Source organism: Neomonachus schauinslandi, chromosome 9 (genome assembly GCF_002201575.2).
Source record: "Neomonachus schauinslandi chromosome 9, ASM220157v2, whole genome shotgun sequence".
Classification (NCBI taxonomy): Eukaryota; Metazoa; Chordata; class Mammalia; order Carnivora; family Phocidae; genus Neomonachus; species Neomonachus schauinslandi.
The window spans coordinates 119,867,372-119,885,897 of NC_058411.1; the positions used below are offsets into that span (position 1 = coordinate 119,867,372).

Sequence of the window (18,526 nt, forward strand, 5' to 3'; positions counted from 1 at the left end):
TGGAAGAAAATACAAAGAATGCATGAGAGTGATACACACGTTTTTGAATAAAAACACAAAACTCAGAAGGCATAAAGCAGAACATTATTATATTTGAATACACAATTTCTGTACAACCAAAAAGTAAAACATCACAGTAAAACGGTGGTGAGAACACATGGTATTTCATTAGCAATGCATGGCAAATGTTTAACATCCTTAGTCATAAATAATCTTTTAGAAACCAGTAACAAAAACACTAATACTCTGAGGGAAATGAAAAAAAAAAATTAAAACCCACAGAGGAAAATGAAATAAGTGACTAGTAAGGTTTAAGGACATATGAAGATGACTGAACTGAACAGTAAGGGAAGGAAAGCAATTTTTTGTAATACCACATTTTCAAAGATTAAAACATTGAAATGTAATATTTCTACTGTTCAAGAAAACAGAAGTCTCATAAACAAACAGTGGGTTTCAAGATTGATGAGGACAATCTATACCATTTGGGGAAAATTTCCACTGTTGACTCAGAATATAAATTTTGGATATACTTAATTCCAATAAGGTGGAAATACTAAGACTGTTTTCAACAAATTAGCCAGAGAAATTAAAAATTATTTCTATATAAAGCATGTAACTGCTTAGAAAATTTGTAGCTAATGTATGTGTCCAAAGGACTACTAGCATAACCATTTGTTCATCAACATACCCCAAAAAGATACGCACAAAACTCCATTAACAGTAGATAATGTTGGGAAGTAGAATTAGGAGGGGAAAAAAGCATTTAAGTAAAAAATACTATCCTTCACAAATTTCTGTGCCTTTTGAAATATGGAAAAAGGTAATTTTTTTATCAATCAATTTTAAATTTACCCTGTAGTAAATGAAAATTATAAATATATGCACTTTATACTTATGGGAACACTGAAATGAAGCCTTGCAATCACAGCATCCTGTGTAATAACATTTCTGTGTAATAACATCTCCCGCATTCAATCTCCTGAGATTTAGTCCAGTGTCAATAATGAAAACAGTCAACATGCCTGGTTACAATTCCCTCCAATGACACTCTTTAGGTAACTTTCAAACTTGAGCTTTCTCAGTCCAGTTTTTCTGATCTGTGAGGAATAGCCACTCCAACACATGAAAGAGAAGTCTCCATACACTATGAAGACTGTCTTTTGGATTTGAAGATGGTGACAGAAGCAATAGCATCAGTTTTCTGTTAAGTCATCACCTGAGAGGATACATTAGGAAATGGGTAAAAGTTAGAAACAACACTTTTACACAATTATCAGTAGGAGCTAATAAAATTATGTACAATGAAATGCAACAGCCATTTAATTGTAAAGAAATAATAGATGGATCAGAATTACTTTTTGAATTTCTAGTAAGGCTAGAGATGGTAACTACACTTATTGTGTTGACCATTGCATAATGCACAGAATTTCAATTCACTATCACTATTCACTAATTGATACACCTGAAGCTAATGTACCATTGCATGTTAATTTTAATAAAACCCAGTTCTTTCTTCTCATACCTTGATAATTCTCATGTCTCTGTTCAACTATGTATTTGAATGGTTGCTTGTATCTCTAGATTGCTTATTCACATACAGAAATATTTCATGTAATCTATATGCATTTCTGTACAAGAAACAGGACAGCAATGCCAAAAAGTTCCAAAAAAATAACAAAAGGACCTCAGTCCATTTGATGAGAAAAATGGTAACTATACTAAAGATATAGATGCTACAGTGGAACTTCAGAATAGATTTAGATCTTAACCCATTATTCCAGCTGGCTACCACAAAATTGTTGAGTAGGCACTTCCCCCAAGAAGTTCTTAATCTTCTATTTAGTAATGATTAATTCTAAGGAAAAAAAACTTTATTATTAAAGTCTTCACCTTTAAGGTTATTCTGGGATTAACAGGTAGGCAGCCAAGGCTCTCTGAAAAACAATGTCTAAGGAATTTGTCTGCATTCACGCTTGGCCTTATATCCCATGAATTAACCTTCTAAAGGAGTACAGTGGGAAAAGAAAGAAAAATGAGAATTTATTTATTTATTTGAGAGAGAGAGAGTTCATGAGAGGGGGGAGGGTCAGAGGGAGAAGCAGAATCCCCGCTGAGCAGGAAGCCCAATGTGGGACTCGATCCCGGGACTCCAGGATCATGACCTGAGCCGAAGGCAGTCGCTTAACCAACTTAACCACCCAGGCGCCCCAGCACTTACCTGTTCTTACAATAATTTCGCCAAGGGGTATTCCTGGGACCAGATATCGGAGGTGAAGAACACTTGAATAAATAATACTGTCAATGAGAGGTCTGGTGATACCAATTCTTGCAATTACAAAGAAGGCAGAAGTGTGTTTCCATGGAACTATCATCTCCTAATAGGAAGAAAAAAGAAACATAGTAAGGTAAGATATACACCATTGTCCTAGAATAGCTAACGCAGCAGGTAAGTAGAAGCTCATCTTGAACTTTGTTATAAATTTCTTTTAATGCTTAGAAACAATACCTCATTAATCAATCCCATAGCTGATGTAACTCTCCAACATCAGCCATTACTTTACCAATACTTTTAAGTTTTTATTTAAATTCCAGTTAGTAACATACAGTGTACTACTAGTTTCAGATGTACCATTTAGTGATTCAACGCTTCCATACAACACCCCTTGCTCATCACAAGTGCCCTCCATAATCCCCATCACCTTTTCATCCATTCCTCCTACCTACTTCCCCCTGGTAACCATCAGTTTGTTCTCTTTACTTAAGACTCTGTTTCTTGATTTGCCTCTGTCTCTTTCTTCCCTTTGCTAGTTGGTTTTGTTTCTTAAATTCCACATGAGTGAGATCATATGGTATTTGTCTTTATTGACAAATATATGACTGCAATCCTCCTCACTGCACATGGCAAGGTCTCATTCTTATTTTATGGCTGATTAACATTCCATTGTTTATTTAACACTTCTTCCTTATCCATTCATCAGCTGATGGACACGAGCTATTTTCATAGTTTGGCTGCTGTAGATAATGCTGCTATAAACACTGGGGTGCATGTATCCTTCTGGATTAGTATTTTTGTATTCTCTACATAAATGCCTCATGGTTCAATTGTTGAATCATATTTTTAACTTTCTGAGGAAGCTCCACACACTTTTCCACAGTGGCTGCACCGGTTTGCATTCCCACCAACAGTCCAACCCACCAACAGTCCAAGAGGGTTCCCCTTTTTGTTCAGTTTCCATGAACTTCTCCCTTTATCACACTATAAAATTTACTTGCAAAAATTCTTTCTGCCCAGCTAATGAACAATTGATCACTTATTTATAACATTACTTATGTTATGACATTTGATTATAAATAAGGTAATTAACTGAAAGAATACACAAATAATCTCCTACATTCTACATATACTCCACATCTCTATTTCAGTAAAATTATCTTTGGAAAGCATTAATTTTCTAATTCTCAGACATGGTTGAATATTCCAAAGTCTGCACCAGTGACATTTTCCTGAGCCTAGACAAAGACTTGTCCTAAAACAGCACTTCTTGATCCAGTACCTTCTTACCTGTGGTTCCCAGATAAGACTTTTAAATTAAGGAAGTCCATAGCATGAGGAATGTTCCTGATGTCAGCTGTCCTCAGGTTATCTATAAATCTCTTCTTTTCATCATGTACATCTGATAATTAAGTATACAATGTAGCCAGTTACAAATGAGACACCAGGACACACAAGTTAGGATGACTTCAGAATTATCAGGAATAGCGAATGGAGATAAACCAGCAGTTAACAGCACAGTTAACTTTTTAAAAATTTTCTTACCTTATCAGTGAACGTTTAACACAAATTTATCGAAATGTTTCTCATTTCTGAATATTAAAAAACGTAAAGACCTACTTGAAATCCTTCTGACAGACTCAACTACCATATAAGAAAGTAAAGAATCCATTCTCCAATTACTCCCATTAATTAAGAGTAACTTATTATAATACTCTCCCTCAAACAACGTGATCTAGTCAGTAACCACAAATATGGCAATGCATTATGAAAATTTACCCTTTACAGAAAGTTTCAATGACTTATTTTAATCATTCATGTGATTGTAAACCCAAATATAATTGTTTAGCACCTACCTCAAATCCCATCTTCTCCCATACTCTTTTCTTGGATCCCTCAGTACTGTTTCAGTGTGTATAACTCTCTGCTGTACTAGAGTCTCTTAACCACACGTTCTTCGTGATCACTGACAAACTATTCAGAATGGCCACTGGGAATACAAAATTGGATATAACAGCCCAATACTCCCAAGACGTCAACAGGCAAGAATACAGAGATGCACAACTTGGTTGTATCTTTAAAATTCCCTTTTGTTGTTTTAATGTTCCTTTTGAAATATCTTTAAAATTTCAATGCAGAAAGCAGATGCAGTCCTTCCATTCCCAACTCTCTACACAGTAATGTTAAAGTTTTGCTGTATGATCTTCCAGACAACTTTCTATTCAGCAATTCATATATTCATTTCAGATTGTCATGTAGCAATATACAGATAACAATGTTTTACCATTTAACTTACACATGTACAAAAATCTTAAGAATGCTAAAATAATCACCAGTATAATAACACTGATGAGTAAGCATTACTTAACTCTATAATCATGTCAGGATAATTACATTCCTCAGGAATAGTAAATATTACCATTTCCATTAGAACAACAAGAGACATATGGACACAACTCTGTAAACACACTATTAGTTGATATTTGTTCAAAAAAATGAAATAATTTAAAATACCCACTTAAAACACCCTTTCACATCAGAATGTCTTCCAGTGTTTAAATTATATTCATATGATGAAAGATACAACCATTATGATCTTTTATGGATATATATTTCAGATGCTCAATTATTTGATCAGGAATCAATATTATTTGATACTCAGTATATAACATACTTTCTTCATTGTAAATTTGAGACTTGGAATAGATAAAATCCCAGCAGCAAGTTATACCACTTCAAATGTTTACACACTTGAATTTCAACGCCAAACTGCTGTTCAAAAAATATACTAATTTATATCTTTGTTTATACTTTTTATTTCTTTCTAAGCAATTTTCATAATTTATTACAGGCTACTAAGATGGAACACTTTTGACATTTGTTTGACTACCGCATAACATACAAATATAATTACACACTGGACAAAATTTTCAAAAAGCTCTTATAATAATAAAATATTCATAATCACAGAAATTCTATTTTCATTTAGATGTATATATACATGGTAACAGAAAACAAATACATATGGACCTACTTAATTTTATATTAAAAATAACATACATTTAGATATACCATGAAGTGGGATTATAAAATGTTTAAGCTTAGATTCGAAATACTATTTCCATAATTTTCAAAAAAATAAAATGCAAAGCAATAAGCTAATAAATGAGAATGAGAATACCATCAGATTTATGCTCCTAAAACTAATTTTACTGTATACAGGTGCTTAACATTTATATTATATAAGTATACGCATATACACATATAAATTTGCTATAAGTAGATCTTTATAACATAGTAAAATAACAATTACCTAGCAATACAAGTATCGTTTAACAATGAACATATCTGTGGTTTTAAACAATTCCATTTCTCATGTCTTCCTTCTTCTTTCAAGGATAAAATACATCCTGGGTATTTTCATTCATTTTGTAAGTATAAAATCTAATCTTTTCTTCTACATGAGAACGTAACAATCTGTAGAAAAAGGAAGTGATCGGTCTATCCCTCTGCCCAAAAACCCACCTAACAAACATCAAAATGGTACATAATACTAAAAGAACAATTATTAATTACTTATTACACTGACAAAATATTTAGAAAAAACAATTTATGGTATTTGACAAAGAAATATTTATAAATGTTATGTTGTGAAATTTTGTGCATCTGGAAAAATTAGGTATTTATAAATATATTCATCTGTTATTTACAAAGTTGTCTTGAATGTTGTCATGCTGTCCAGTTAAATACGAAACTGAATAGCTTAAGGAGGGAGAATAAACTTTCTTATATAACATATTTCCTATGATTAAAACACATAATGCCCTTTCAGCAATACAGCTGTAAAATACTGACTTAGGATTTTTAATGTATAAGAGTGTATAATAAATACAAGAACTAAACAGTGATTAAAATGTAAAATTTTCTTTTAGAGTATGCAAGAGTGGAAGTACACCCTTTTAACATTCTCCCCCTAACAACTCAATAAACAGATACCAAAATATGTATAGCTCAAGAAACCTAAAATTGTTATCAATTGCAATGCTATTACAATACTTGATAATAATGACTATGATAAAGTTTACAATGAATTATTTACAAAATTATACTTTGTGAGACTCTACACATCTAGAAAGACTAGATGTTAAAAATTAAAAAAATTGCATCTATTATTTACAAAGTTGTCTTGAATATTGTCATGCAACCAAAGGAACACATACAGAACTGTATATTGTTCCAAGAGGTAGTATAAAATCTCTTTAAGAAAGTCATTTATATCTCCAATGTAAACAACAACCATAAAAATAAATATGAGGGAGGGATGAATAGGTGGAGCACAGAGAATTTTTAGGACAATTAAAATAGTCTGTATAATACCATGATGGATAAAGGTCATTATACATCTGTCCAAACTTAACAAAATGTACAACACCAAGAGTTAACCAAAACAAACCATGGACTTTGGGTTATAATGATATGTCTATGAAAATTCATCAGTAGTAACAAATGTACCAGTCTGATAAGGGACGTTGATAATGGGGGTGATTATGCATGTAGAGAGTGGATAATGATGGGGATTATATATGTGGTGGGCAGGAGCTGTATGGCAAATCTCTGTACCTTGCCCTCAATTTTGCTTTGAACCTAAATCTGCTCCAAAAAATAGTCTTAACATAAAAATAAAAGATATACACACACACACATATATATATATATGTATCAGGAAGCTCCTAATGAAATACATTATGATACATTCAGAAATATCAAATGAATTTACATGGTACAAGTTTTTTAATATACAATTTGTACTTATACAATGGCGTACTATTATACTATGAGAATGGGGTAATGCACAGTCTTTCTATTTCTCCTTTAACAACCAAATTAATATAAATGTTGCATAGCTCCAAGAGCCTGCATATCAATGATCAATTTCTCTGCCATGCTGATTTTAAAATACAATAATCCTAACACATTTACAATGAAAACATTTATATTATACCATGACACTCAATACATCTAGAAATTTAAATGTTTAAAAATAAATATTTCACTTGCCCATTATTTACAAAGTTGTCATACTGCCATATAACAGATGAACATAGTTTTGTAATTTAGATTCTATAAAATGTTCTTTAGAAAAGTGAATTTCATCAACGTAAGTATATCTGAGAAAATAAGATATACCTAATGTCCCTTAAGTAGGCAGAAATATGTTTATATAAAATGGGTACAATTTAATTATTGCAGTCTAATTTTTCTTCTAAATGAAATTGTGAGACAAAACTTTTAACCACTCTATTCTCCCTGACTATATACATGTGTGTGTGTGTATAAACACACATAAATGTTAACAAAAATATAGCTCAGAATCTTTTAACTCAATTTTCAAGTCATTTGTCTTTAACAACCCCAGCAATCCATATAATCCTATACAAAGGTGAACAGTATCAAAAGAATACTGTTTCTACCCTCTATCATGTTCAACAACTCTATATATTTCCTAAGTCAAATGTTATAATTACAAATACCACTGTTTAACAAACCACAAAGAGCCACCCATATAGAATTCTTAGAATAATTTGCAAATATTAAACATGTCAAACTTATAGTTTATCAATAGCATGACTGCAACATATACATGTTCACAATTTTAAACCAAAAAGAATAGTTAAGAAGCAAAAGAATCATACCTTATAGATGAGATTGGAAAACATCCACCCCTCCCTCCATCCATAGCCCTCACAACAAACCACTGAACATGCAGAGAAACTAATTACTATATTGATTTTAAAAAGTATGATATTTGGGCACCTGGGTGGCTCAGTTGGTTAAGCGACTGCCTTCGGCTCAGGTCACGATCCTGGAGTCCCGGGATCGAGTCCCGCATCGGGCTCGCTGCTCAGCAGGGAGTCTGCTTCTCCCTCTGACCCTCCCCCCTCTCATGCTCTCTCTATCTCATTCTCTCTCTCAAATAAATAAATAAAATCTTTAAAAAAAAAAGTATGATATTTAAAAGTATGTTTGTCAGCAATGGCTATGTATCTAGAAATAACAAGTGTTTTATAAATAATTACATACACAGCATTCTAGAAATTATACTAACAATAGAAGCTTATTTTACCATTTCACATCTACAAGCATTTAAAAAAAGTTTATGTGCTCTAATTTTAGGTGAAATATATTCAAATACATAACAGAAATGTCTGCACATCTAACAAGTTATGTTATAAAAACAAAGATCTGATCACATGTGCACAACTACCTAATAACAACCCCCCACACACCAAGTGAAAACATAGGAGTGGTCTTGTAACACTTCTATTGGTAATATATTAATTTTTGCCGTAGCTGTCCAATGTTAATAGATTTACTCTGTGTGTGTATGCATGCTGTGTGTGTGTGTGTGTGTGTGTGTGTATGTGTGGAGGGGGTATTTCTACATACCTAGGAAATTAAGATGTTATATAAGCCAGTGAAAGGCTTCCCTGCTCTGTTCTCAACATTTAACATCAAAAATGTATATCGAAATAAGAAATTATTCAAGTTTCATATTTAAAAATATGAATGGCAATAATTCCTGTACTTTAACAAAAATGTCTAACTAAAAAAATCTCAATAAAACAAAGGAAGAGAAAGAAAGAGGCAAACCAAGAAACAGACTCTTAACTATAAAAGAAACTGAGGGTTACCAGAGGGGAGGTGGGTGGGGACACAGATTAACCAAGTGATGGATATTAAGGAGTGCTCTTGTGATGAGTACTATGTGTTGTATGGAAGTGCCAAATCACTATATTGTACACCTGAAACTATTATTACACTGTATGTTAACTAACTGAAATTTAAATAAAACCTTAAAAAAAGACACAAAAATTTAAAAAAAATCAAAATCAAGCCTAACTCATGAAGATGCTCACTCTATCTATACTGAATGTTTCCACCTTTAACGTTTCATATGAAAATATATTTCCAAAATTGATAGAAATTATATATCCAAGTGTTTTCTAAAATGACACTGTTCTATATCCAAAAAAATAATAATAATCTCCATCACCAAATGCATCCCAAATAGACATGGTATAGTGATTCAGCTTGCCAAAATAAAATGTTTTTACGTTGTCTCTCAGATTGGTATTCAAAAAATACGTGCCTATCAGCAAATCCTATGCAGATGTTCTGAAACAAAAACTAACATTGGTCTATAACTTAAGTAGCAATCTAACAATATCTTCAGCAACTAAAGCTCAAACTGAAACTCCCTGTATCATGAACCACAAAAGGACATGAAGAACAAACTAAAGCCCAGTGATACTTATTGCCAACAGTGTTTCTTTGCTATGAATTTTAATAAACACTTATTTTATAGCCATGTATACAATACACCTGCGTGTATATATACAGGTGTACATGAAAGCAACCCCTATAAAATCAAGGATTAAGTTTAAAGCAAAAACTATTATATATCCTATTTTACACAGAACAACCTAATCTGGTTTCTCTTCAGATCGCATAAATCTTTCTCGCCTTTTACACAGAACAATCTAACAAAATACCCTGAACTTCAGCAGCCCAATTATTTACTAAGAGATAATCCGACAACTGTTTTGGTAATTTTTCACTCTCTATATAATTAATATATTTACAAAACATGCTGATATAATAGTTCCTTGGCTTTAAGAAAACATAGTAACTGTGTCTATTATATACACATTATATAAAACATTTCTTGAATTAGCCCATCCTTTAATAACCATAGGTTTGACAGACAATTTTGAACTACCTCCATAAAAACTTATAGTCACCTACACCTATACAATTAGATGTATTTTAAAACAAGAACAATTCAGTTATCATTAAATGTCAAATTCCACTGACATGAAAACTCTTCTAACCTGTTATGTTTAACCACAAGCAGAATTTATCTAGTAACTGTATTTTCTGTTTGTATACAAACATCTGAAAACCATGAACAGAGGCAGACCATAATTACAATGACATTTCCACCATGATGAATCTTATATAAAACAATAAGAGATTATACTAGACACTACACATTTACCACAACCTAAAAATTGAGCCTAGAGATCTGATGAACATACACAGAGAGGCTAGATATATTATCACTTTTGGGAAATAAAAAAGTCTATCCTAATAAGGTGATACATATTTACAATGATGCCTATCCATGTAGAGAATCTGATGTTAAACAACAACAAAAAAAGTTACATTATATATAACATTGTAACAATATCTACTGAAAAGGAATTAATCTTGAGAGGCAATTCAACAATTCCACTGATTAAAACAATAACAAAAACCCACACCTGTTTAACATTACATTAATAAAATATATGTAGATTCCCAACATCTGAACATGGAGTAAAGCCTGGCTGTTCAAGAACTATCTCTGTACATATGCATACACATATAGTCCTCAGAAATTCCCTATTCTCCAACTTCTAAATTCTTTTATCTGTCTAATACAAACAAGGCAGTCTAGAAACTCCTCTCAGTAACCAACAAAATTATATTCTGACAATTAAAATGCCCTAAATGTCGGCCATCACCATGCTTTATAAGATGTTTTAACATAGTACTTTTTTCTATTATATACAGAGAAATAAAAAAGCCCATCAAATCCTAGCCCAAACATGCACCGAGGCTGGCCTCTTATGCAGCAATTCCATCATGAGAATTAAATCTCATACCATACAAATATTAACATAAATAACATTTACAGAGTAACATCTACATCCACATACAGCAGCCTTAACAAAATTTCTTATGTGACAACTGCACACAGAACAATCTCCAACCCCTCCAAAAAGCCACAGCAATAATCCAGTCAAATGATTTTAAATGTCCATCATTCAGAGGTAACTTCTATTTTTATAGTCACGTATTAAAAATATTTCTTCTGCATATGTTAGCAACGGCTTTCTTAGCAATCACAATGCCTTACGGTCACAAAGCAGTTATATTTGGTTATTTCGTATACAATATTCTCAAAATGCACATAAATAACTAGTGCCTTACATTCTTTCCTGATTAATATAGTAAACACTCCCCATGCCCATTTCCTCTTTACTATCCATAAGCACTCAAACAATAAATACAGAATTGAAGATATCTTTACAAAATGGCCCATTCTTTTCTAAAATATTTTCCAGGACGCAGTTTTACCAAACATGTTTTTAGAAACTTCCCTACAAAACCAGCTCTATTATCACAGCAACCATTTTTAAAAGTATCTAAAAACAATAGATTTGTTTATAAATGTAGGCCTCTGTGCTTAAGCATTAGATTCCCAAAAAGATTAAGAATAAAATACAATAAAAAACTATTACATGTTGAATTTCATTTTCTTCACCTCCAAACATCCAATGAACAGTTCATGCATATTCATCATTTACTGAGTATTTTATATTTCCATTTCAGTATCATTACCCAATCACAATTTTCTTACATATTTAAATAAATTCTTAAGCTATATATGTCCAGTAAATTAGTTAATAGATTAGGTTCCTAGCTGTTTTAAAATGGCAGGTAGGGGAAGAAAAAAAAAAAGAAAACTAATATTTGTGTTTACCACATAGGCAATAAATGTCACATATGCAGGGCTCTTACTGGTAAATATTTTGATGGCAAGTTGATAACTCTATAGAAAGAAAAATTTTGAGACTTTTTTCCAAATGCAAAGACTGCCAATGAAATATAAATATTTGAAAGAAAGATGAATTTCAGGACAGTATATATCTCTATTTATTTTGTCAGTCATTTTTTGCAGTTGGTGAAGCTTCTAGATGAATTCAGGATGTGTTGTCCTTCCCCTTCTTTCCACATATTCCTAGAAGGCTAGCTTATATTTCCTTGAGATTGTCCACACTAGACCAATACTACAAGTGCCATCCACCTGAAATAATTTTCAATTCAGTAGATACCTTCACATACTTGCATTTTTGGGAATAATTTGGAATGAGGGATGCTGTGCTGATCATGTTGGACCATGAAATAGAGTTTAAGAGCTAGAGTGTCTCTACAGGAGGGTCCTGGTCAATGACCCCTTAAATCATTGTCAGGTTTAGACTTCTACAGCAGTCCATAAGTCAAATTGCAAAGGATTCTCCAGAAGAATTTGAAAACTACAATTTTATCAATGCAGAGGCAATCAGGCTATCCTTTCCTGTTCATGTTAATGGAAAAAAGGTTTGCACATTATCCTGTATCATCCTGGATTTTAATCACATTTTTTCTTGCTGTACAAATTTCTCCAGATTCTTATCGGGAGCATCTTATTCAGGGGATAAAAGTAAAGGAACATCACAAAATTTATAAATCCAAATGTTCAGCGACTAGAAAACTTCCAGTTTTGTCAGTGGCAAAGATGCTCTAAATATTATCAATTTATATAATCTTTGTCCTCTTCTCTGATTATTGCTTATTTCTAATGCTCTTGAAACATGTCAACTGCAGATTTTTGAAGCAACGTAACGAGGTTTGTCATATCTTTCCAAAAGACTGCTCTGGCAGACAGATGAAACAGAGAATCTGAAGCTAGAAGTAAGGGGACCAGTTAGAAGTTTTAATACAGTTAAAAGACAGCAATAACAACAAAACTAATCTAGAAAGGCAGCTCCAGAACAACCATCTAATGGAGTTAACAAACTCCAGCATCTACTGTCCAATAAATTTTCTAAGTTTCTGGATGAAATACCTGTCCATGTTTCTTAGGCTCCGTTCATGTCCATGAATGACAGCCACTTCCTGACCTAGCTGGCATAGCCTTTTTACATCTATATAAAACTGATAACTAAATGTGTCAGTGATTTTTAAAGGATGCTTGTAAGTTATTTTTAGACATTTCACTTTACTTGGCTGTATTTTCTTCTTTGAATTATCTGTACATGTTTTTGTCATTTTGAATACAATTGTTCCAAGTCTTTTCTTTTAGAGTTGTACAGATGTTTATATACATTACAAAAAACAAGAAAATAAATAAACAATGTATTTTGCCAACCTAAATAATGACACATTTTCGTATCTTTTTATGGGGCCAAGTACTCTATTACCTACTGACAAGTAAACTGTCATAGATCCTAAACAATGCTCTCTTGATTTCTAAGGGATTTGCACAAAGGGCTAAGTTCAACTGAACACGTGCTTTTTTAAATATTTAAACATGGAAGATTTATTCTCCTGTGAGCTATCCTGAAACAGATAGAAATATCCAATAAGAGTAGACACCTTAAGGAACACCCTTTTCCCTTTCCATCAAGGCCCCAAATTAAAATTTGGCACTCTCTAAATGACAGAATGGGCAAGTTGACATCAAGATAATATCACTTAATTCTGTGCCCCCAGCAATGTGGCACAATAAAATGTCCATGTTTCATGACTCAAAAAATTACAAAGAATGAGAAATTTGAGCTTTAAATTGAAGCCAAGCTTTGCCTATACCATAAGGAAATTTGTTATGCCTTTTGTTCAGTTATGTATTGATTCCACCAATAACTGTGTTAACAATATACCAATATAACAAAAATTGCTAACTATCCAAACTCCTACTAGATTCCAATTATTAATGTTTTGTTCTCCCTAAAAAGGAAGAATAAGTCTATGCATTCTTGTAACCATTTTTACAAATCTTCCATGTTATAATCTTAGACATAGAAATATTCTTTGGTAAGTCAGGCCTTTTATGCATTGTTTCTCCACTGTGACTTCAGCAATCTTAGAGGAAGCCAATACTTCTATTGTTACTTTGATATCACTTAGGGCCATCATTCACTCAGTTGAGAAAACACCCCATCTGGGACACCTGGGTGGCTCAGTTGGTTAAGTGTCTGCCTTTGGCTCAGGTCATGATCCCAGTGTCCTGGGACTGAGTCCTGCATTGGGCTCTTTGCTCAGCAGGAAGCCTGCTTCTCCTTCTGCCTGTTTCTTCCCCTGCTTGTGCTCATTCTCTCTCTCTCTGTCTCTCTCTGACAAATAAATAAAATCTTAAAAAAAAAAGAGAAAATACCCCATCTATCTAAAATACAAAGCCATTGTCCAAAAAAGCTCACTAGAGAAGGTAATAAAATATAAATTAAGAAAAATACAATGCCCCAAATGTTGTGTCATCCTTCAAAAATAAGAAAACCAGTTTCACTTCAATAACTTATTTTCAGAAATCATAAGTTATAATATTAAAAAATCCTCTGTAATTTATTTTACTCACTCGAAGCCACAGAAAAGAAGTCCCCTCATTTCAATTGTGGGTTCCTTATTTGCTATAGCATGGATGTGTGACTCTGATTTGAACTATACATTCTTCAGCACTTTCAATTCTGGAGAAATCCTAGCCTAATTTTCGTTGTTTCTAAGTAGAAGTAGACAGTGCATTGTAAGACTATGCCCATAAAGAAGCATCATTAAAAAACAGCATTAGATTTCAATAACCAAATAGAGCCACCGCAGTATTCACAGCCAAGCTGTAACACAGTGGTTGAAATTTCCCCAGAAAACAGACTCAATCCCAAACACAACACCCAGAAATCCTTTGGTATTGCCAGTTTCTGGCCTAATACTTAAAACGATCCAGAAGTGGATGCTTAAAATAAAACAAAACAAGGGCACCTGGCTGTCTTAATCACTAGAGTGTGTAACTCTTGATCCTCGGGATAATTATAAGTTTGAGTTTCATACTGGGTGTAGAGATTACTTAAAAATAAAATCTTAAAAAACACAAACATATGCCCAAATGCAAAGTAATTCAAGTAATGTTGTTTTATGACTAATAGAACAAAACCAGATAAACCTTGCCCCAAACATAGAATTGTTATGCAGAAATTACCATGTCCTGGAAATCACACTATTCACTGAGATCGCATCCACTTTTTAAAAAAAAATTATGTTTTTTTAATAAAATTTTTGTTTATTGGTCATTTTACTGAATGTGAACTTGGTGAAAATTTGTGTAGTTGATTCATTATCAAAAATAAATTGAAGGGGCGCCTGGGTGGCTCAGTTGGTTAAGCGACTGCCTTCAGCTCAGGTCATGATCCCAGGGTCCTGGGATCGAGTCCCGCATCGGGCTCCCTGCTCTGCGGGGAGCCTGCTTCTCCCTCTCCCACTCCCCCTGCTTGTGTTCCCTCTCTCGCTGTGTTTCTCTCTGTCAAATAAATAAATAAAATCTTTAAAAAAAAATAAATAAATAAAATAAATTGAAGTACATTATTTAAATATATGCTGGCATTTTGTTCTCTGAATAAAACCCAGTTTTTTTCAACATATGGTGCTGAAATCAGCATCTGTCAACTTCTCAGACCTAGACCTACTGCTGATCCAAAAACTCTCACTCAAACTGCACAAGCCCTCCTAGTGACTCTTTTATTTTTTTAAGATTTTATTTATTTATTTGAGAGAGAGTGAGCGAGAGAGAGAGAGAGCCCAAGCTGGTGAGAGGCAGAGGAAGCAGCAGACTCTGAGCAGGGAGCCTGACATGAGGCTTTACCCCAGGACCCTGGGATGATGTCTTGAGCAGAAGGCAGACACCTAAACAACTCTAGCTGCCCAGGTGCACCAACCTCCCAGTGACTCTTAAAGTATACTAAAGTTGGAGAAAGTTTGATTTAATCTAAGTTGCCTAGAAATATACAACTCCACCCATTCCAGTAAACTGTATAATGAACAGCTATTTGATCAGCACATCTTACTAATCACTGTAATTTCAACAGAGGACATAATACTGCCTAGTCATCTCAAGAAAAGGCACACAGAATTTAACATTCCAAAGCTGGCTGAGACCCATACACTCAAGTTAACGAAAAAGGAGAGGGTAAATGGTAGTTAATTCTGACTCCTAACCTACCCTGACTGGTAAAATATTCAAACAGGGGAGCTTTCCTATTTCCAACAATTGAAAGAATCCTAACACTGCTCTCGACTTACAGGTCTCCATCACACTTCTACAACACAAAGGATATGCTATAATCACTAAACCTTGTCTTTTTTCCTTCTTACCTTCCTTTCATTCAACAATGCTCTCACCACCTATTGCTAACTCATTCCTTCTAATACTCTCTCAACAAAGCGCTCCTATCATAAATTAGCTTGGCTGAACCCCACATTCTCTTTTAGGAATGAGCACTTTCATCAGGTTCAAGAAACAATGAGTCTGATCATCAAGCCACCCGCCCCCAAAAGAAAAATAAAAACTGAAAAACTAATCATCTTCCAGGGATTCCTATTATAGAGGATTTTCTTTAGATCACTTATAAAGAAGCAGCACCCCAAGAATGGAATTATCAGGGGGCGCCCAGGTGACACAATCCACTAAGAAGCCTACTCTTGGTTTTGGCTCAGGTCCTAAACTCAGGGTTGTAGGATTGAGCCCCATATCGGGCTCTGCACTCAGTGTGGAGTCTGCTTCAGATTCTCTCTCTCTCCCTACTGCTTGTGCTTGCTCTCTCTCTCTCAAATAAAGAAAAGAAAAGAAAAAAAAGAAAAGAAAAGAAAAGGAAAGGAAAAAGAATGAGATTATTTGGACAGGGCTGAGCCAGCAAATACCACTGCATGCTTTCTCACGGTAATAATAACTGACCACCCCAGGCTGTACCAAACATCCAAGATCAAATGACTAAGTCAACAGACTCCAATGTGTATTTCCTTCCTTCCTTATCCAAATGTTACGTTTCTAATTTAATTCAATTAGTAGAAAGGGTAGCTCATTTCTCTCAATTCATCCAGCATATCCCTATTTGTGAAGAATCAGGAACACTGAGAGAGGTCAAACAAATATGAGGTTATAAATATTCTAAAATTTCTATCAGGGACAGAGACTTAATAAGGGAAATACCTGTGAAAAGACTTACTCCCCTTGCTCCTTAAAAAAAAAAAAAAAAAAAAGGAAAGTAATTTTTCTGGACCTCAAAAGATTTCCCTATAAACTATCAGTTGTCATTTATCAATACCCACATTATTTATATACACACACACACCACACATTCTCCTTAACAAATTAAGATAACTATTTAAGAATAAGATCCTGGTGGGGCGCCTGGGTAGTTCAGCTGGTTAAGAATAAGATCCTGGTGTATTCAACTACCCATGGTACATTTCTATAGGTTTTTCCCTTATTACCTGTTTAATTACTATTCAACTCCCTCATAACTAAAATAAGCAAATCACAAGGACCTAATTGTAGAATGGCAATCACAGATAACAAAAGGTCCATTACTTATTCGAGTAAAGATAATAATAAAGAATAATGGGAGATTAAAGTCCTGATTCAAAAGAAAATGCATGGTACTTAGCAAATTAGCTCCTCTCTAGGGCTCAATATTAACAACTGCAAAATGTCACTTTCATCCCCTTGAATCAGTAAAAACTTCTAAATCTCCATCTACAATTTGCTAAGATACAGAAAACAGTACCTTATTAACAGAATTCTAGTAATCCATCTGATGTATCTTTAGCATTCTGCTTAAGGTGTAACTCTCATTTCAGACCAAAGCAATATCTCAACAATAAACTAGCTATTTCTTATTCATATGGGAATTGGAGCTGCCTCATAGTTTGGGGACATGCTCTTGGGAAACAGGTATAAGGTTGGACCTGAATGATGATAATTAATATAAAAAAAAACCCAGCATAATAGCTACCAAGTCTTTACTCTCTTGAAATTATTACTTGAAATTCATAGTGAAAAAGACAGGTGAGATATACAAATGTTACAAACATAGAAGATACTCTATAAGGAAACTGCAGTAGTGGAATTTAGAATTCACTTCCCTTTATCTCACTGGAAAAACCCACACTTCTATTCTCCCTAATCTGCACAGTATTGCTCCAAATAATGTGAAATTTACAGGCTAAGAACTTATGTTCGGAATACGTGTGTCCCAAGTACTTGGAATGACTCTTAGGCTGGACTTCAGTGTACTCACATTGAGCTTCACTTCTTCATGCTCTGTAATCATAACTCATCATAAACCCAGTTAAGGTCTTTCCCAACAACTACTACTGTAGTTGTAAAGCAAGTAATACCTGCAGACAGTACATCTCTACTAATGCAAAGTCTTTTATCTTGGGAAAATGAATGATCATCTTCATTTAACAATGTAAGTTAAATGGCAGCAATATCATTCAACTTACACAGAATTAAGGTAACAATATGGGAAAAAATTAAAGACAGTAAAACCGAAGCAATGTGACAGAATAACATTAAGATCTTTGGTGTCTTAGAACTAAATATAATAGTTTATAAAC

At 33.6% G+C, this 18,526-nt stretch overlaps 1 long non-coding RNA gene and 2 other non-coding genes across 3 annotated transcripts; all 3 read right to left on the reverse strand.

Annotated features, from left to right (window-relative positions):
* Positions 1–251: 251 nt before the first annotated feature.
* On the reverse strand, positions 252–4,605 carry LOC110572236. The gene is made up of 4 exons (XR_002479838.1): positions 4,132–4,605; positions 3,566–3,677; positions 2,222–2,378; positions 252–1,219 (listed from the first exon to the last, which is right to left on the reverse strand). It is a non-coding gene; the product is annotated as an uncharacterized LOC110572236 (long non-coding RNA).
* An 11,771-nt stretch (positions 4,606–16,376) lies between these two features.
* Positions 16,377–16,446, reverse strand: LOC123325950. Its single transcript, XR_006540783.1, has one exon. It is a non-coding gene; the product is annotated as a small nucleolar RNA SNORD108 (small nucleolar RNA).
* Positions 16,447–18,186: 1,740 nt separating this feature from the next.
* LOC123325944 lies at positions 18,187–18,253 on the reverse strand. The gene has a single exon (XR_006540777.1). It is a non-coding gene; the product is annotated as a small nucleolar RNA SNORD64 (small nucleolar RNA).
* Between the last annotated feature and the right edge of the window lie 273 nt (positions 18,254–18,526).